The sequence below is a fragment of the Pollachius pollachius genome (genome assembly GCF_949987615.1).
Source record: "Pollachius pollachius genome assembly, chromosome: 3".
NCBI lineage: Eukaryota > Metazoa > Chordata > Actinopteri > Gadiformes > Gadidae > Pollachius > Pollachius pollachius.
In genome coordinates, this window is record NC_136936.1 from 15155463 (window position 1) to 15176857 (window position 21395).

At 43.8% G+C, this 21395-nt stretch overlaps 1 pseudogene across 1 annotated transcript; it reads right to left on the reverse strand.

Annotated features, from left to right (window-relative positions):
* Positions 1-2543: 2543 nt before the first annotated feature.
* Positions 2544-13111, reverse strand: LOC307072064 (septin-5-like; annotated as a pseudogene). The gene is made up of 13 exons (XR_013812797.1): positions 12907-13111; positions 11660-11805; positions 10110-10430; positions 9606-9702; positions 9429-9515; positions 9178-9301; positions 8848-8982; positions 8050-8167; positions 7848-7949; positions 7260-7356; positions 6741-6903; positions 5881-5980; positions 2544-4029 (listed from the first exon to the last, which is right to left on the reverse strand). The product of XR_013812797.1 is annotated as a septin-5-like (transcript).
* Between the last annotated feature and the right edge of the window lie 8284 nt (positions 13112-21395).

The window sequence follows — 21395 nt, forward strand, 5'->3', positions numbered from 1 at the left end:
CACTGCCTTCAAAACGAGAGCTGGTTAATTGTGAAAAATGCATTAAACTCATCAGACAACGAGGTTATATGCTATTGTAATGACCTCGCCGGTGACACGAATTACGAATAATAAATATGTACAATGCATCCTTTAAATACGTCCATGCAACAGATGGCCAATGTGAATAATAGATAGCTCGCTCACTAAGCCCATTTGTTTTTTCCCCATTAAACAAGTTGATTTCTGTCTCTCATTGACTAAAATTCAACGAGAGCGTCCTAGACTCAGTCCTAGAACAGCATACGATTGGCTGGCTTTCGTGAGTCGTGACGTCTCTCAGTCGGTCCTTCCTCACCACTCACACAGTGAGTGAACGAACTGTCAGCGAGTCAGCGACTAGTGGGTCTGGGAGGAGTCGAGTCTGAGAACGAATGAGGTGAACGAGAGAGAGGAACCAGTTTGGTTTGTTCGTCTTAAAGATTCGTTCATTCGAACTGATTCGTTCGCGACCGTGCCAACTCTAGCAGTCATCCCGATGCCATGCCATTCCTAATCGCAGGCAAGGATTTCCCCGGGAAACGTATCTCACCAAGATGCTCAGCACTTTAAAAAGGACATGCAGTTAAATAGCATTACATCCATCCGCGTATGTATCCGAGATTAGACTTTCCAGTACTAGCACTGTGATCTTAACTGGGCCTCACTGGGAGCAGACTGGGTTTACAGCTGCAGGTTCTTGCCACGCTACTGCAGGGACCCTCGCGACCCTCCGCTTAACTGAATGTATCACCTGACAGGAGAGCGAGCTGCTCACCTGTCTCTCACTTGTTTTTGCCCTTTTTTCTTTTTTCAAAAAACGTTATATATAGTTAACTATGTAAATCGTATGTACACAAAAAATATTTTGTATTTTTAAGGTTTACTGTTGCCTGTTTATGTTCTGTACAATGATTTGAACTGAGTGTAAATTTAATTATAGTTTGATTTCCCCTGGGACCATGTACAGAAGTGTTTATCTGGGGTGACCTCGTTCCGCATCAATATCACATACAGTCGCGGTTGAAGGTTTTCTCTGCCCTTCAACTTTATGCATCTGGCTGGATGACAGCAGCTTCATTTGATTAAACTAAATATGAGATCAAGTTATGTAAAATCACTACCATAAAAAGAAATGCAATAACATTTGTCATTAAAAAACGAAATGCATTAAAGTTGAAGCAGGTTTGAAGACTTTCTGAAGCCACTATATTTAAAATGTGTTTTCCCTATGGAGAAAGTTGAAGTTGTATATTGCCTGTAAATGTTGGGCAAAATTTAAACACAATTGTCCATAATGTAACAATTCAGTGGGGAAGGCATATCATGAAACTTGCTAAAGATACCTAGTGAATAAAATGTATTATGTTTACAAAGACTCGTCTCTTTCTACAAAGCTGTTTTGAATCTTAATCCATGGCCTTTAGAAAATGTGCATTACATGGTAAAACATTTATTGCACCTTAAACTTATTTCTTACTTCAATAATTTATGACATCCTTGTATTCAAGATATCCATAGACCCTTTCCACGGGGGCGTGGCAGTAGGACAAATTGGTGTGGCTCATAACATTATGGTGTGTTCCTGAACCCTCGGACGCCAGCCTTCCGAGTCGGAAGTCGGGAAATCTCCCAGCTTTCTTGTTGCATTTCTCGAGGCAAGTCTCCTTTTTGTCTTCTGGTGCGTTCACATCGCTGGAAATTATGGGGAAAACATTTTCTCGACGTCGGAAAGTTCTCGTGAACGACACCTCATGACGCTGTTATGATTCTACTTCCGTTTGGCAACTCGGGCCAAAAGGCGCGTTCACTCCTGGTGATATGGTGTGTTCACATCGCTGGAAATTATGGGGAAAACATTTTCGCGACGTCGGAAAATTCGCGTGAACGACACCTCATGACGCTGTTTTGATTCTCCTTCCGTTCGGCAACTCGGGCCAAATTTTGATAAGAGTTGCCTAGTTGGTGACTTATGGTTTACTAGTGACGCGCATGAACATGGCGGAACTTGAACGATTTACTCGACATAAAAGAATCAACCATCATATCACATACTTTACTATTGATTGACGTTTTAACGTGTTTGCATGATTTTCTCAGTTTTAAACGTTGTGTAGGCCTACTGGTAAACCAGCTCTAGATAAGGGTGTTGCCTTCCATACAGTGGCGATACTGTAGCCAATAGTGCTTCTCATAAATAAAAGCAACAGGATAGTAGGTGATAGGCATCAAGGAAATCAAAAAAACAACATTTAGATTCCCAACCGGCTGTTTCCCACGTACACATGGACGGTCGCTGTCGGGAACACGCGTAAGCGTGAGCGTCATCACTGGCGAGGCGTCTCTTTATCACCAGGAGAGTGAACGCGCCTTTCGTCCGCATTGATCAGCTAACATGTTAAGCACTCAGTTCTTCGACCACTTTTGCAGTCAAGTTAATAGCAAAAAAAAAACTTTCCAGAAAATATTTTGAGCACTCATTTCTTGTTAATTGAACACCTACACATAAAATGAAGAGTCAGAGATCACTCAAAACTACCCCAACTTTATTAGGAACAATGGATGTGTTTGTATAAAAATTATGGGGTGTGCCATTCGCCTGTTTGCCTATATACACAATATAATCACTCAATGTATGGGTGCCACATTGCCTGACTTATTAAAGACATGAAATTATATTCCTTGTTAAAAATTTGAATATTAGAACTTATATATCACCCTCTCCATCCACCCCACATATAAAGTTATATATTACATAAATATATTCCAAAAAAGTAGGGTAGAAGCAAAATATTTAAAAATAGGAAACAAAGTCTTACTTTCTCTATTTGATAGTCATTTAGGTTGTGTTGGGAAATGTGGTACACAAAATAAAAATTTGCCCTCCACAAGAAACCAAACAAGGGCAGCCATACCAATGATGAAACATTTGTTTTTACACATACATACATACATATATCGTTGTGAACAAGGGGATGGGAATTTACTATCAATACTAACAATTAACATCCATTGCTTGCTTTGGCACATAACATATAACCTTATAACATTGGTATGTATGACAATGCAAGGTGTTTGTGTGTGTGTGTGTATATATATATAATTTATTTATTGTTTCGTGTGTGTGCCAATAATGACAATTATTACCTTGAGATAAAGGGTAATGTTTGCTTGTTTTTATGATCGCATATCTTCCCTTAAATAAAATATCTTCCTAACAATACATATAATTAGTTAAATAATGAACTACAACAAAGTCTAAATTAGACAAAACATTGTAGATAAAAAAGAAAACGAAATATCCATTCGTACATCAGGCTATCACAGGCCACATCGTTTGTGTATTCAAATAAATCCAGATAACTGCATTATTTTGATCATAAAAAGGTACTATATAATACAAAATTAAATTACATTATCATCTGCTCTTGGACATAGACAAATGAAAAAACAAACAAGGGGGAAAACATGCTTAAAAATAACTATGCAGTTCAACGTTTACTTTTAGCTGTAAACTTCACACCGTGAGTGGGAAAATGTGTTATTAAGTTACCAGACCTGTAGAACACACAACATAATGTTATGTTAAGTTTAAGATTTGTTTGTCTCACTTTTAAATTGTGTGTGTGTGGCTGTGTGTGTGTGGCTGTGTGTGTGTGGTGTGAATGTGTGTCTGTGTGTGTGTGTGTGTGTGTGTGTGTGTGTGTGTGTGTGTGTGTGTGTATTAACTACAATAAGCTGGAATGTGTCTTACTCTCTGCTCTCCTCACCTGGTCCCTGATATGCAGATGCAATGAGTTGAGGATGGAAGAAAACGGGAGACAGCTGAACGGAACCAAGGGACAGACGTCCCTTGTCCCTGAATGTGTTGTTGAGGAGGTCTTCTCTCCCGAACGTGGTTGGATGGGAGACACAGGGGACTGGTGCTTCAAGTGGTGCTGGTTAGTAGCCGTCCCTCTGCGTGTGCATCTGCTCCTGTATCTTGGTCAGCATCTCCTGCATCCGCCGCAGCTAGGGAGAAACACACAAGACCGCTCAGTTCAATCTCCGGCCTTCAATGGGGTAGCTATACATTCATTGCCCTCTTATTTATGTAAAATACCCTACTTTGTTGGATGGTGATAAGCCATAATGAGCTATATTTATATTTTTGTTTTATGTAGACTGATGGTGACGTGACACATGAGTTTATGTTGGATAGATCATTCAACCAGTTGATACAGTCCATTGTGTAGGCTGGTAGGTCAGTTTATCATACATCTGTGAAGTAGAATCAATACCAAACAGGTTTGGGCCCTTAAATGTTTAAACATTACATTTTATTCTACATATGAGTCCTTGGGATGTTAATTGGACAGCAACCAATTGTGTAGAAAACAAAACACGAGACCACATAGACAGCTCTGTCATTGGAATCTGGCCCTTGTTGAAGTGTTCGGAGAATGGCAGATCAATACTACTCAGCAAACTGGTAGGGGTCACCTGACCCAGTTTTTTCCAGCTGTGGGCTTGGATACTTCCCGGAAATGCCTCGCAACTATTATTGATTGTATTTTTGTAACAGCAAAACGTGAAACTAAACTAAAGTGAAACTAAGAGGAAAAAACTGTATGGAAGTGACGTTTTAAAAGTAGTCCAAATCCTTGTCTATGAATTGGTTTGTTGAAATTGAATTAGTTTTCTAGTGTATGTTGTATGTTGAAGTTTAATTAATATATATATATATATATATAATATTTATTAAAATTTGAAAAAATGTCAAACAGAAAATAGTTTATTTGAGCAAATAAATAATAGATGTATTCAAAATAAATATACCTTTCACGTTTATGACATTCTATATAAAACACAGATAGGGAAATATATTGTAGGAAGGAAGGGGGCGTCATATCCTTATTGTTCCAACCCATTGGCAATTATTTTTCAGTGTAGGAGTTTGTTGTGTAGGAGTGTTATAATGAGCGATGTTGACTATGAAATGCAAAACACACCGTGGCGTTATGCCATGAGACCTAAAAGCTTAACCGTGTCTCGGACATGGACATCAAAATCAACAGCTGGCCAGCCGAGCTCCACATACAATGGAGTATATATATATATATATATATATATATATATATATATATATATATATATACACACACACACACACACTCCATCGCGAAGGGCAGTTTGCGGGTGAGGGGATACTGTTCTTGAGTAAATGTGTATGCATTCTTGAATAAACCTTACAAAATACTGGCCAGCACAGGCCCCCATAGTCATTGGAAAGGGGGGATGAGGGGGTTGGCATTTTTCTTGACAAATCACTGAATGCACGGGCCACCTTGTTATCGAGTGGCACATCATCAGTACCACACAATATGTAATGTCACATATAAATTCACCCTATCACGGTCCAATATACAAATATACTCAAATGATTCGACGGGATTAGGGTTAACATTGGGTCGGGGGGGTTTGGGGGCTGGGGGTGTGGTTAAAGAGCATAGAGTTTCCATGTTCCCAACAAACAGCATTTCAATTAACAGGATCTTCATTTACTTTAGACTATGTGGAAAAGCACATAATAACCAACTTAATTTTTACTTTAAAACCTTAAGGCTTCAACACAGGCATGCCCTGATTTTTGAAGAGAGGGGGGGACATAAGAAGGGGAAAACATGAATCTGTTCATGTCACTGTTAAGTACGATGCTAAATGCCCTCCATGTCAGAGAGCGATGTCGTTCCCTGTCTGCTGTGGGTTCGAACCCCGGTCGGGCCCAGCCTCTTGGGGCTCGTGTCGGTCACTAGGGCATTGGGCCTGAGGCTCGGGCTCATGGTGTTGCCGCGTGTCCGTCCGGCGGCCCGTGTTCTGTACCTCCTCGTCTTTCTCTCGGATGAGCTTCTCCGTCTCGCCGTCAACCCCCCCGCCCGCCGGTGGGATGGGGAAGTCCGTTCCGCTCTCCCTGGTCAGCTTGCTGTAAGACACAGAATGAGCTTCAAACTACACAACCCTGGCCCGGAGAGACTAACATCCCACTAACTATTACATATGTTATTATGGGCTTCAAACTACACATCCCTGGCCCAGAGCGACTTACATCCCACTAACTATTACATATGTTATTATGGGCTTCAAACTACACATCCCTGGCCCAGAGCGACTTACATCCCACTAACTATTACATATGTAATTATGGGCTTCAAACTACACATCCCTGGCCCAGAGCGACTTACATCCCACTAACTATTCCATATGTTATTATGAGTTTCAAACAGCACACTTCTGGCACTGAGGGACTAACATGACAGTAACTATAACGTTTGTTACTATGAGCTTCAAGCTACCCACCCCGGACCCAGGGCGACTTACATCACACTAACTATAACATTTGTTGCTATGAGCTTTTAAAGAACACACACCTGGCCCAAAGCGACTTACATCACACTCACTATTACATATGTTACTATGAGCTTCAAACTACAAACTTCTGGCCCAGGGAGACTTACATCTCACTAACTATTCCAGAAACACATGAAGATGATCTATAAATAGTCAAATTAGAGGAGTTCCATGTAGGAACCAAACAGTCTAAGGTACAGTCGATGTTTAGCTTTCTTGCTTCTAATGCTCATTGTGTATTCTATGCATACACAAATCCCACTGTGTTCCTGCCCTGACCCATCTGGTGCCGACCGATGGGCCATGGGCGGTGGGAGCGACGGCGGGGAGCGTACTTGCGGTTGCGCTCCTTCACCACCATGCGGGTCATGCTCTGGATGCAGTGGGCCCGGTAGTTTTCGTAGTGGGTCTCCCGCGTCACGTCCTTCAGGTCCTGCATGTGTGTGCGCACCAGCATGTTGCGCAGCTTGATGAAGTCACAGTGGGACTGGTTCTCCACTGCCAGGACCACGGAGCCAGGGAGAGAGAGAGAGAAAGTCACGAGTCACGCAATTGCACTTTCACACTTGCAGGGAAATGGGTGGCTGCTTGATTTTGATTGGGGTTTTGCCTCTCGGCCACCTTAATTAAAACAGGCCTTTGGGAAATCCTACACAAGTACTGTGAGTGAGGAAGGACCAGGGAGCCACTGCCTACACTGCTGTATTCAACAGATCGGTCCAAAATGTCTACAACAAGATTAGAAAAGCAACGAGAATCACCTCAAGCGGTGACGTGGGTCCAACATATTGAGCCCAGGTCAACATGGAGCAGAGAGTGGATTTTTTTTCCCCCACGGTTCATCGTCTCCTCACCTTCAACGATACCCCACGGGTACAGACGCCCACGCACCCTCTTGCCCTTGGCCTCCACCACCGTGTTGCTGCCGATCACAGCAAACGGGATGCTGTCCTGGGGCCAGAGAGAGGGGGTGGAGATTTACCATTCAGTAATGAACAGTGGACTCTAGCAGACTGTGGCCGGCTGCCTGTTATATATGTGTGACTTTTTTATTATTAAAATGATTATTGCTGCTATTCAATTTTTATTTAATTGATACATTTTTATTATATTGTGTGTTTTAAAGATATTTACAACTGGTTTGCTGCTAGGCCAAGGAGCCAAAACTAAAGAATTGTACTCCCTTATACTTGTTTAGGACCTGTCCCAATAAATGATCTTGAATTTAACAGACACTTTAAGCCAGAGCACCTACAGGCAGGTCCCTGAGGACAAGGGAATCAAACACAGTACTTTATTGCTGATATGCAACCCCAGAGCGACCAGCCCCAACCCCAACCCCCCCCCCCCCCCCAGTACTGTGATGATGATGGTGTGATTACGATGCGGTACAGCGTGCAGTGCACTGCAGCAGCACAGTTTGCTCAGTCCGCCTCACTCACTTTCAGCTCCTGGTCCTGCTGCTTGAAGTCCTCGTCCTCATCAGAGTCACAGTCGGGGAACTGGTAGATCTTGATGCCGTACTGCTCAATCTCCTCTCGGATCTGCCCGCAACGACCCCGCCACACGGAGGGTTGGGATTATGGAAGCCGGTACATTGGGAGGATAATGTTTTTTTTCTGGAGAAGGGAGATAAAGCCTTGCCTTGATTTTCTTCCTCCGGACCTCCATGGGGGTGAGGGTGTCGGCTTTGGCCAAGACGGGGACAATGTTGACCTTTTCATGCAGAGCTTTCATGAACTCCACATCCAGAGGCCGCAAACTAAAAATAAACACAGCACATACTTTGGTTGAGTCCCAATGCAAACAAATATCCCTGCAAGAAAAACTAAGGTTCCGGTCGACTAGTACAAGAGTACATTGGGACAAATGAAGACCTGTTTTTGGTCTGTAATTGGTAGTAACTTAAACTGGCCAATAGAGGGAGCTCCTTCCATTTTATTGTGACAGTTATATGCTTTAGTCGGATATATTGTAATGTCAAAGTGCAGGTTCACAGATTACACGGCTGAATGCACCAGAAAATACAGCGTCAGCATTCGCTTCAAATGAATACTGCAACTAACATAATAATTTTTTCGACCAATGAAGCTAATGCAAGTCCACAGAGAGTGAAAAGCCAGCTGCAGCATTAACAATTCATGTGCCCGGTTGCTTTACTGTGGAACACTAATACATCGAATGTATGCGTTGTCGCAAAGATTGAATATTGTGATGACTGTGCCAGATAAAAACTCGTATGGAATATAGCATAGTACTGTATATAGTAATAAAGTCGGGATTTAAGCGGATGTTCTCGAAAAATTTGTTTTCGTTTATCACCAAGTCGATGATGTTGCAGCGTCGACACCTTTGTGTAAGTATTAATTCGTCCTGCAAAGATAAGGAAGTAAAAGAGGAAAAGAGAAGAAGGAAGAAGGAAGAACAACAACCGTGTCGTACCCGTGTCCAAACGGTGAGATAAAATACAGGCAGCAGTGCACCCGGTTGTCCTGGATGTTCTTGCGGTTCAGGCCGCTCTCATCCCTAAAGTACTGCTCAAACTGCTGGTCAATGTAGTCGGCCACTGGCTTCCAGCTGAAACAGTCAGGAATAAACAGGCACACCACTGTCAAGGACCACAACTCGCCACAAAGAAAAAAAATAATTATTATTATCTTTTAACAGAATGATCATCTTTGTTCAGACATTGCATTTATATTTCCTGCATTCTTGAATTTTAGGTGTTGGGATATCTTGATCATCAGTTCAAGTGTGGTACGTGACAGTTACCATTCTGTGTTGTTCACAGCGTCCCCAAAGCCTGGAGTGTCCACTATGGTGAGCTTCAGCTTGACTCCTTTCTCCTCTATATCCACCGTGTGCTTGGTTATTTCTACCGTCTGCGTGATTCGCTCTTGGGTCATGGCACAAAGAGTGAGGGAACGTTACGTTTAAGTGATCGATCCGCTTGGAGCAGTCAAAGGGTATGAAACGCAGCACATTAAATATCACTGTAATCAACATGAAAATCGCTGTCTCACCTTCGGCGTTCAGCAGCCTCCTGTCCTTATAGAGGTCTGTGAGGAAGAGGCTGTTGACCAGGGTAGACTTACCCAGGCCTGACTCTCCTTCAGGGGGGAGGAAACAACACGTCAACACAGACCTGTTTCAGTCCCTCCAGATACCATTAGAAGACCTGAGCATACGCCGTTACTGACCTGCAACCATGAGCGTGAAGTCAAAGCCCTTCTTGACGGATTTGCGGTGCACCTGGTTCGGCAGAGTGGCAAAACCCACATATTCTTTGTCTTGATCCTTGAAAAGAAAAGAAAAAAAAACATTGAGAACATCCAAAACTCTATAATATATTATATAATAAATATATACCATATAATCTATGATAGTATCAATGACATCTGATGTATCGTACAGTATTCATGTACAAACAATCAATGTCAGCCTGCCAAGTGTGACATCAGTGTTGACATGTGTAACGACATTCAAAAGCCTGTCATGGCGTCCTCTACATTATCGACCAATCACAACCAATTTCACTCAAGCTGAATGAATGAAAGCAACCCCAAGTTCTCAAACTAGGTCAGTCTCCACAGCCAGTCAGACACACACACACACACACACACACACACACACACATACAGCACACACATAACACATACACAAACACAGTTTCTGAGTCTCAACCTCCATCTCACTGGAGTTACCTCAGTAGACTCATAGGGGTCAAATCGGTTCCAGGGGCTCTTGGGCCTGCAGGGGCAGTTAGGGGAAGGCAAGTCATAGTCCGCCCCCCCGTCGTACGACAACACGGGGCTGGAGCCCGAGTCTGAGCTGCCCGCCACGGGGGGCCGCAGGTAAGACGGGGTGTGCGGGCGATCCAGGCCCTCGCATTCCCTGTCTGCGTCACAGAGGTCGATGCCGTGGTGGGGGCCATCGAGGTCGTGGTGCCCCTCCTGGTTCGGGGGGGGTAGGTGGTGGCCCCCCATGATGCTCTCCAGCTCATAGTCCTCTGAAGGACTCAACGGCTGTGAGGGGCCGAGTGGAAGAGGACGGACGGGCGAGGCATGGCGGAAGGAGCGGGCAGAGATACATGAGAAAGGGAGGTTTGGGTGGAGGGTGAAGGGTCGGAGGTAGAAGGTCCACGCGTAAGAAGGGAGGGTACAGAGGGACCACGGAGAAGCGTCTGAGCTCACCAGGAGGCCAGCATTGTTGTGGTTTCAGAGTTCATAGGTTGTTTGAAGCATATAATGCAGGTTGAGTTCTTGCAATATATTCTTTAAAGACGCACAGTGAAGAAATAACTGACAATCACGCCTTCTAAACTTTCAGTAATTGGTGCAATAAATACTTCAGACACCTCTGAAGAAATTATTTTAGTTTTGCTCAGTTTTAGTCTTTTTCCTGCTGACACATTTACCGTTGGAAGTGCCAGCCTTTCATTAACAACTTTTTCACCAAGTTTGGGGAAAACTAGTTGTGCCTAAAGAAATAAAGAAAAACATAAGAAAGCTTTTCTGTACCATGTAAAATTCCTCTGCCATCAGCCTGAATGGAAAAATAGGAATAAAGACTTTGTTGATGCTCATTATTATGCCCATATTTTGTTCCTCAATGTTATGGCTCAACAACTTCCGTAACAGTGTGACAAACACCGTTCGTGTAGGACAACAAGAAGGTATTAGTAAAGGTATTCTCTTGGTGTCATACACCTCACACCTCATTCCAGAGCACACCCAGAGGCCATTGTCTAGCACAATCAAGAAGCACAAGTTATGATCAAAGAAATTTAACTGAAAACTAGTTGGTGTACTTTAAAACATGTTCCTACGATAAACATGCTGAGCTCTTCCTGCCGTGCCCATCTCTGCCATAGAGAGAGAACAATTGATAAGCTTACATCGCAGAACAATTTAACTAACTTGCGGACTCTCTGAGGGAGGTGACTCCATCATTATACACCTGAATGAAAGGCCTTCACAAGTTGAGGACCATTAGGTTTTAATTTGCGTGCCAATAATCTCCATGTGAAAATCCTATGACGAAAGTCGGCTGAGCTTTGGCGGCCTCTAAAAGTGACCTAATTCCCGGTTCTTTCTCATTAACCAATGGAGGTCAGTCCTTCATTAGTCATGATACTTACCGCTATGATTGGAGGGAGGTGGGGGGTGCTGGTTCATAACGGGATATTTTGTAGGGTGGTCACTTAGACTCATCCCCAATGCCAATTCAACTTGAAAGTTCCCATCACCAGTACCTGTTCCAAGTCATGGTTCCCAGTGTGCTGGTGGTGGTGGTGGTGCAGGGGTGGAGGAGGAAAGTCAGGGCCAGAGTCCTGCTCATCAGAAGAGGAGAGGGCTTCATGGTCGCTCTCCTCCATTGCAACCGGGGCCTCAGTGCACTCTGCCATCTCCAAGCAGGAAATGTGTGTTTGCATGTGGAGCCATGGAGAGGCCAGTGTGGCAAGAGACACGCGGATCAAGAGGATGACGGACCACCAGGGGTAAGGGTAGGTCATGGGAGAGGGCGATGTGGTGGGGGTCAAGGGGTCAAGGTATGATTTGGAGTTTAAGGTATGATTGGATGGATTTCATGTGGATCAGACCAGGGCAGATGGACAGGAACAGAAAGAGAAGAACAAAAAAATATGAAAAAACAAAGCAATGGGAAACATGAATCTTCCCGAAGGAACCGGTAAGGGCTCGGATTCTGAAGATCAAGGATTAATAAGAAGACAAAAATATTATGAAGAATGAAGCGTCTGCAGGAGTAATCATCCAGATGATGGAACTAGCTTACAGCTGTTTCTTCACTGTCCAAATTTAGCCCATTCTCTTAACATGCCATTGTGATAACATCTACCTAGAAGTAATAATAAGGTTGAATGACATTTTGCATAATCACCCACTAATAAAATTTCACAATATAACAAAAATGTAATATTGTGAAAATGATTATCCCTACATGGTTTATAAACTCATCTTTCCATGAATTGAAGATGTAATTATCCCGGGCTTTAAAGCTTATGGACAGAGAATACATTTATAAGCTTAAAGCTGAGAAGCCTAGTGATCTGCTTTCATCTGCCACATCCGAATCCCAAAGTTCAATGTTCAATTAGCCCATCAACACATCCCAGTACATCCTGAAAGCATCAGAATCTGTTATTCAGACCTTTGACAATGTATCATTGCTTAAGTGGCTGCTATTGAATCAGAACCTCTCTTCAACAAATAAAGCATCAATGAACAAATCTCATAAAGTATAACAATCTAAGCCGCATTCACAGCCTTAAAGATGTTTCATTCAAAATATTTAAACCGACTACAACTTTACATTTACTTTACCAAACCTGGAGCTTTAGATCCTCGATCCTTCTTGTCTCTATGTAAGGAGAGTTTCCTAACCAGGCCAACTAACCTCAACCTACAGAAACCTCTGGTCCTTCTCCAAATAAACACTACCACATACAGACTACAAACTCCAAGCCATGAAAGACCTCACCTGCCCGGCAACACCTTACCTACACGGCTCTCTCTGTTTAGAACCACTTTCTGCTGAGCTCTGTGGAACCTGGTCTGTATGCACACTGCAGGAGCCCAAACCAGAAGAAGAACAGAGTCCATAAACCTTTTATACCCCCCCATCCATCCCAGCAGGTCACAGTGTCCTTCAGCCCATTGAGCTCAATCACTGCCCCAGGGCCCATGTCTGCATTGATGCAACACTGTGGTTCACTGTCATTCACAAACTCAGCCCAGACCCAGGGCCAGGGGAAGCTAGCCGGGCACATACACAATTGACGCTTCATTTAACATGTTTGGGACATTTTTGGTCAAAGTTGATTTATGACTGAGTCACTCGTTGGCTTATTGCTGTATTGCTTTACATTTGCCATAAGCCTGTTGTATACACGTTTAACCAATAGTGTTTGCATTTTACAATGGCCGGCATGTTTATGGCAAAAAGTTGGCTCAATGCCCACAGATTGCCCGAAGGTCTTTCACGAGGTCTCATTGTTCTCATATCCCATGTTTGTCCTGTGGTTGAATTGATTTTACTCAGACTAAAGGTTTACGCTTCATTCAGGCTTCCCATCGTTTATTTAAGAATTCTTCCTGAATGCCGACCAAAACCCGAAAAGGTGTTGGATCATTGTCTGCATGGGGGGGGCAGGGGATGTAATGGACTCCCTAGAAAAACCAACAAACCGAGCCCCATGAACAGAGACTCCCAACGAACGAGAACAAAGCCATCTGTAACAGAGAGCACCAGTGGCCATGACATCATCCAGCCCAGACCATAGAAGAACATCCATCTGAGCTACTTGGTATGCCTGGCACCGAGTCCTCTGAAGCAGCCGACCTCAGGATTACCGTGCCATCTACCCACTTCCTGAGAGGGGAGGACCGGCGTTCTATTCACCAGAGTTGCTTACAACTGTGGCTTACAAACATTTGGATGTAGAGGAAAGCTTAACACTGTTTATAGGTTTTCCACAGTCAAACTTTTCCACTTTGCTCCAGACTTTCTTGAAATGGTTTGAGTACCTTCTGCAGAAGCTATTCAACCGGGTCTCGTTTCAGCCCAAAACCACTGAAACTGGCCGTCGACATTGGTGTTGCCAGAAAACCTGCAGTTGGGTTCAGGGTGGCTAGCTAGAGCCAGTGAAACTAATGAGGTGGCTGACCAAAGAGAGCTTTTAAATCACTCAATGTAAGGGAATGGAGTTGTTCATTTGAATGAGGGGATTAAAAGGTTATTAACATGTAAGCCAAAAGGTTCATTACTTGGCCTAAGGCAAAGGGACAGGAATTCTCCTGTGTCTCCTTGCATTCCTCATTAAGTCTCTCTTAAATAGAGAGATTTAATGAGGAATGGCTTTAACAGGACAAAATACAGAAATAACAAATCTCTGTGAAAGTGTGTGGATGGAAAAAAGGAAAGGGCCAAATCTTTAAGAGGTGGTAGAGGTCAAACTGCCAGCCTCTACCAAAATGAATGGACTGTGCAGATTTCTACCAAACCAGAGTTATTAAAACCCTAGAAAAAGAGTAATTTACTTTTGTACTAGAACCATTTCCAGACCTAGTTGATGATAACTCCCATCGTCCAATTAACAACAATGTGGGTCAATGAGTGAGGCCTCATCTGTCAATATGATTAGAGGACATGCTATTGACTGGCTACACTACAAACACACATCCGCGTTAAACTGACCCATCTGCAAGTGCACAACACCAAACACAACTCATTAAATCTCATGTCACAGTCTTTCCTATTAATAGCAAATGTAATTTGTTATACTTGGCAGAAATCTCCATAACCAAAATGGCAGGATTATCAGTGGACGCAATAGGGCACAATGCAATGTTGATGGCTCAGTGAGGTGCAGGTTTATAGTACTCTGTAGAGCAGATGAGAAAATGGCTGGTTGTGGTCCCAGGGGGTAGCTGAAACCACACACAGGAATGCCACAGCAAATCTTTCTTCTCAGCTAGCACTCTACCTCAACTACATGAACAATATGTCAACAAGTGTTTTTATTGATGCACTGGACTCGATTGTAGAAATGGCATGCATAGATACATCATTTACATATTGTTACATATTTCATAATACACAATGTCCATCGACATGTGTCAGTCTTTGAAGAAATGGTGAGTGTGTGTTTGTGTGTGTGTGTGTGTGTGTGTGTGTGTGTGTGTGTGTGTGTGTGTGTGTGTGTGTGTGTGTGTGTGTGTGTGTGTGTGTGTGTGTACACGTGTGTGTGTGTGTACGTGTGTGTGTGTGTGTGTGTGTGTGTGTGTGTGTGTGTGTGTGTGTGTGTGCACGTTCATGCCGGGACCCTGAAATGTTTCCGGTGCTGCTGAACAAAGTTAGTGCTCAATCTCCAATGTGCAGGCTGGCAGAGAGGAGGTCCTGGAATGTCCTGTTTGTCATCTTGTGTGCTGAGTAAGTGGGCGCAGTGCAACCAATTGACCACATCCCAATCCATTACATCGGCTGTGTTGACAGCAGCAGAACAAATGCACCAGGACTCGATAAACCCATGAGAATAAAAACTACTGAGACGCTATGAGCAGAGGGCAAGAAGCAGGTCACTCATCCGTCATAATTAAAACAACAGTCAACTTTTGAATGAACTTTTAATGGATTTCACAGTGGGACTTTACCAGGGTCCACGGGCCGACGGAGGCTACACACCGTCCTTGAGAACCAATTAGAAAAGGGGACGTGAGCAAGCGCAGCATCATCAGATAGTGTGGCTGAGAACATGCTGGCGCTGCAGTGCTGCTTGTTGATGTTGGAGCCTAGTGTTGAGTTCAGCTGCCACTGTAATGACCGATTACGACATGGAGACAGAAAAGGCAACTCTCTCGGGGAGGGGGGGGGGGGGAAAGCCTCACATTACGATCTGGGAAATTAAGACTTCTTCTACTTCTTCGCGTGGTGGATGTTGTTGTGAGCCTCTGTGTGATGAAAGCCCTTTTCAACATTGTGAACATTTGAGTCTACAGAGCAATTTACAGCCCCATCAATGCTCGCTGCACAGCTCAACAAATACTCGGTCCGTTGCTGTTTTTTCTGTTCTCACATTACCATTTGAGAGAAGGGACCGTATTGAGCATCTTTAAGAAAAGACAAGGATGCACAGTGGTACACCCATTCATGCAAACTGCGGAGTCTCTGTTAAACTTAATTTATAGCCTTAGCAGTTGAACAGCAGTCTGCTCTTTAAGAATCCGTTTAACAACAAACTATGCACCATGGGAAATCGAGTCATTTAGCTTTTCCCCAACAGTAGGTCCCCACTAAGGATTTTGAGTAAGAAATTCAGCACAACAAATGCAATGAAAATTTCATAAAAACAATGCCTTATGAACAACATGATCATTATCCACCTACTAAATGCACTTTGTTTAAATAAGGTGATATTTGTAGTGGATGCTCTGTGAAGCACTCTGAATGGCAGTGAGGGTGCCCTTGTGGAACAGTCAGTAGCAGGTGGTGCAGCATTGAGCATGCTGGCCCAGCTGTGTGAATGATGTGGTTGTTTGGGTGGTTAAAGCAGAGGTCTGTGAGATGCTACTACACTGTCAGACTGAAGCTTGCTAGTGGGTACACAGGCTTAGCTATGATGGACATGTGTAGATGACACACACAGACACAGACACACACACACACACACACACACACACACACACACACACACACACACACACACACACACACACACACACACACACACACACACACACACACGCAGGAACAATTAAGACCCATCAGCTAACAATCAGCTTTAATAGGGGACCCAAAAGGCGATGCTGTGGTACTGTGGTATACTCTTTGACTCTCCTGTAATAGACACCAGATAATGTTACACACCAGTATCCAATGACATTAGCACTCATAAGCCTTTAGCATGCCTGCTCTGCCTCTCAGGTGCACTTCACTTTACCATTAATGATCTCATTCCATTAAGACTTCCATTACATCCTCTATCTTGATCATCTATAAGATTCCAGTGCAATCAGCTAAGTAGGGTCTCTGCAAAATGAGTTGTTCAAACAGCAGTTAGCCGGTGTGGAATGGATTCCTTCTGCAATATACATGAGCAAATGACCAAAGGCCCGGTCACACAGACACACAGACACACACGATCGGAAGGTACATACCTCTGAATCAATGTTTGGATCAGAGTTTTCTGCCATATTTATCTTTTTGCCAGTATACATCCTTTTCCCAGTGTAAATCCTCTTAATGGGACCAGCAAAGCCAGCAGATAAGACTGACCAAAGTAAACAGCATCTTTCCTGAGGGCACCCCTCATTACATAACCACACCTCCCTTTATTTACGTTCACTCCAGTAGCTATGCCAACTCGCATTTAGGCTGGAAGGACATCTTGAATACACACTCTTACAAGCTCCATTTCAACCACTGTCAGTCTAAAATATCCAGATGGCTCCACCCCTTCTCCTCATGTTTCAGCCAATGTGTGTCTGGCGTGCAGGTTGTGGGAGGGACCAAGGCTGCTGCAGCCTGATGTGATCCTCAGACTTCAGAGAGGCTGCTGCTCTGCAGGGGGGCTCCACAACAGTGGCCTTGCCGCCTTAAACCAAGACACACACACACACACACACACACACACACACACACACACACACACACACACACACACACACACACACACACACACACACACACACACACACACACACACACACACACGCCTTACCGTATAATCTGCCAGGCTTACTATGTTGAGGGAGCTCTTGTTTTAATCACTCATTCTCAAGGAGCTGAGGCTTTGTAATTAGAGAATTTCTTTGGATCTTGTGTAAATTGTCTGCTGTAAGGAAAGTAAAGAAAAGCTGGCTTAATGATAAGACCCAAGAAAAACCGCTTCTAAGGATGGTGGGTGAAATGAGCAAAGGACGAAACTAAGGTATAAACATGAGTCCAGCGTCTCACATCAAACTAAATAACAAAAATTAAATATCCGAAATGTATAGATGTTTTTCTGCCTTTTTTTTAAAGTAATTATACTTTGATGGAAAATCCTAGAAAGGATGTTGGTCCAACATCTCCTCATCAGGAAACAGGACAGACAGCATCTGGCTGAAGCTTTAATCCTCCTGCTTGACCCTCATTTTAGGGATGGTTATCAAGGATCCTCCTTAGTGGCCTACTGATCTAGGGGGTCCGCTTTACACAGCCCCACGCATGCTACATAGTACATATGACAGCGCGCGCGCACACACACACACACACACACACACACACACACACACACACACACACACACACACACACACACACACACACACACACACACACACACACACACACACACACACACACACACACATTAGAGGGCCTTTGAGTGCGGATCATATCCCAATTCATCCGGTGGAGGGCCCCACTGCAATCTGGCATCACAGGGCTGGGCTCTGGTTGGATCCCCACAAGCGACCCCAGAGAGACATGGAGGTTGTTTCTTATGTCTGGGTTTTTATTGTTGTTGTTTCTATGTTTGTAACCGAGTGTCTACATGTGTTTAGGGTTGTGATGCTGGCAAACTCCCTTCGAAAGAAGTCGGTTTTCTCAGGTTCGATCTGTGCATTGGTGAACGGGAAAAGAGACCTCTGCCTTTGAATGAAATATTACTTTGTTATATTCTGTTCCACTGTATACATTTCAAGAGTTCAAACACAAATACATGTCAAGCACAGATTTGAATGGTTGCACATAGTGTTATGTTATCATCTTACACTATATTTTCCGTGGTATCTTTCATACAAGCTCGGTCCTGGGATTCAAGTAGCCATACCAAAATAATAACGCTTGCGTTAACACAACAGTGATCCATAATCTGCAAAGTGCCATTGTTTATGGATCTATATGGATTTTCCATTTATAATTAATATATATCGCAATGTGTGCATCAACAACACACTCTCTTCCATCCTCTCTGTTTTCTAATTGAGTGAATGGAGGGGAGAAGGCAGTAAAGAGAGAGTATAGTGCCACCTATCGCTTTGCTTGATACTGTTCACAAATCACAATGTATGTGGATTCTTTTTTAATTGCACATGATTGACAAACAGTACAGTGATTTTATAAACAAACTTTGCACTATCGTTATTGTGCGACCATACAGTTTAGTGACGGACAAGGTGTAAAGTGGAGAGAACGTAAATAGAAACTCACTCCCACTGACTCCAACCAAGGAATCCGTCCACTGCTCAGGAACATAAATATTGTTCCACCAGTAGACTCTAGATCTGCCGAACCTACACTTCCTACACTTCCTCCTCTATTCAATTAGGCCTGCGTTATCGGACAGAGGAGGGAGAGAAAAAAATGCAGTGTGCCCCCCCCCCCCCCCCCCCCCCTAACTTTGTCGTCCACCCCCCCGCTCTCGGAGTGCAACAATGGGACAGGAGGTTGCCGTGAATGCTGTACTTCCATTGGGGGTGGGGGGCGACTGGGGCAGAAATCCCATTGGGTAAAGAAGAATTAGGCGCTCCATTGTTCAAAGGCATTTTTCATCAAGCCAAGAGAATTCCATTGAGAAATGAAAACATTCGCTTTTCATCAATTTGAGGGGACATTAGAAGGCTTTAGTCTGACATTACTTAAAGTCTCTCCAGTGTTTCCCGCATCCATCCATCCATCCATCTTGTTCACTACTTATTCAATTAGCTGGGAAACTGGGCCTCCAACGGAGATAATAATCTCTGGAAAAGTTTCAAGAGGCCTTAAATATGTTAATAAACTCAGCACCGCACCAAAGACAAAGTTAAAACGGACAGAGCCATGAAAAATACGATTAAAGCCTGAAGTTGTGAAAGTCTGCCTCTAGCAATAGTGGTGCGAGTTTGAGGCTAGCTACTTTCACACAGTGTTTAAAATATAAAGCTCATTTTCCACCTTCCCCCACCAGCAGTACCTCCATGGTGGTCCACCCTCCTACCCAAATCATAAGAGCCTCCTTGGGGAAGGCCAGAAGTCAACTCCCTCTCTACAACCTGACGTCTATAAAAAAAAGAGAGGAGCCCCTCTCTCCTTTCCTGGAAATAATTAATTCCTGGTCATGTTCATTTGTGAATAGGTTGAACGTTTTACCTAGGCCTCAATGTATTTGTGGACTTTTGCCATTCAACAGAATGTCAGAGTCAGGTTATATCAGCATTTACCAGCGATTCCTTGCCCTGTTGTGACAGATCCAACTTTCATCCACCTCACTGTGATCAGAGGGCAGGCAGGCGGCCAGCTCTGCAGCACCACAGGCTGGAGCAGGGCCTCCAGCAAGGCCAAAGGCTGTGGGGAGGGCTTATTTTAGCCCCGTTTCTATCCTGCTGACACTCCAATAACATCCATCATCTATAGCGAGTCACATGTAAAAAACAAACATAGTTAGCCATATGGAAAGCATTAATGATAAGTATGATGCTCGTAACCGCTCAGCGCTTAATACCAGGAAAGTGCTCTGATCAGCATGGATGACAGGACTGCATGGTACACGGTGTGACCTGCTGAACACGCAGCAGCACGGTTATCACTTCAAACAGCTGGATAACTTCAATCAGATGTACCGTTTCAGTTGGGAAGTTCATGCTAAACGCTAATGCTCCGCGGACACACACACGCACACAAATATAAGCTATAATGTACATTTTCCACAAGAGGGTATGTCGTTAGCGATGCAAATTCTTATTCTAATTATTATCAACAGTTGGCAAAGAAAGAAAGTATGCTGTTTATATTTAGCTATTATACAAAAATTTGGGAGATTATTATGTCTATTGCCGTTCAATGACCCCTCCACTGCGGTTTGTACTGCAGCGCTGCGCAGCACATTTCCCACCATAGAACAAATTGCCTTTTTTTTTTTAATCCGGTCTGGAAGGTGATTTCCTTGTTTATTTTAAGTGCCATTACCCAAACCCAGTTAGGGGAAACCGACACCTTACGAGGAGGAAAAAAGCTGCAACAGACAAAACATCTGTTCTCTGCTGAACCCTGGATGGCCGGTGAAAGTGGAAGTCAAGGGGAAGGCTATGGGACCTTCCTTCTGTTCCACCGCATTCCACCCCTATCTGTCTGTCTCCCACGCCGGCCCTGCAGCAACGCAGACATACCTCCTCTGATACCTTCTGCCGCTAGCGGGGCCTTATCCCCATGTTGAGGATACCGGCGAAACGGAAGCTCTGTGGAGCAGTGTATTTGTTGTGTGATATACAGATCAAACAGGACGAGTGATGTCAGCGTCTGGGCATGACATCCTTTGTCGCTGACGGACTCAGGGATCCTTCTTACTTCCTTTTTTTTTGGTCTCTCCATCTACTTTCCCAGATCATTGTTGTTGTAAGCTGAATAGCGAAACTCAAAACCATCACAAGTGCAAGTGGAAGCATGTATCGATTTATTTGACAATGCCACCTGGACTTTCTAAGAGCACAAGATGTTCCCTAAGCAGGGCA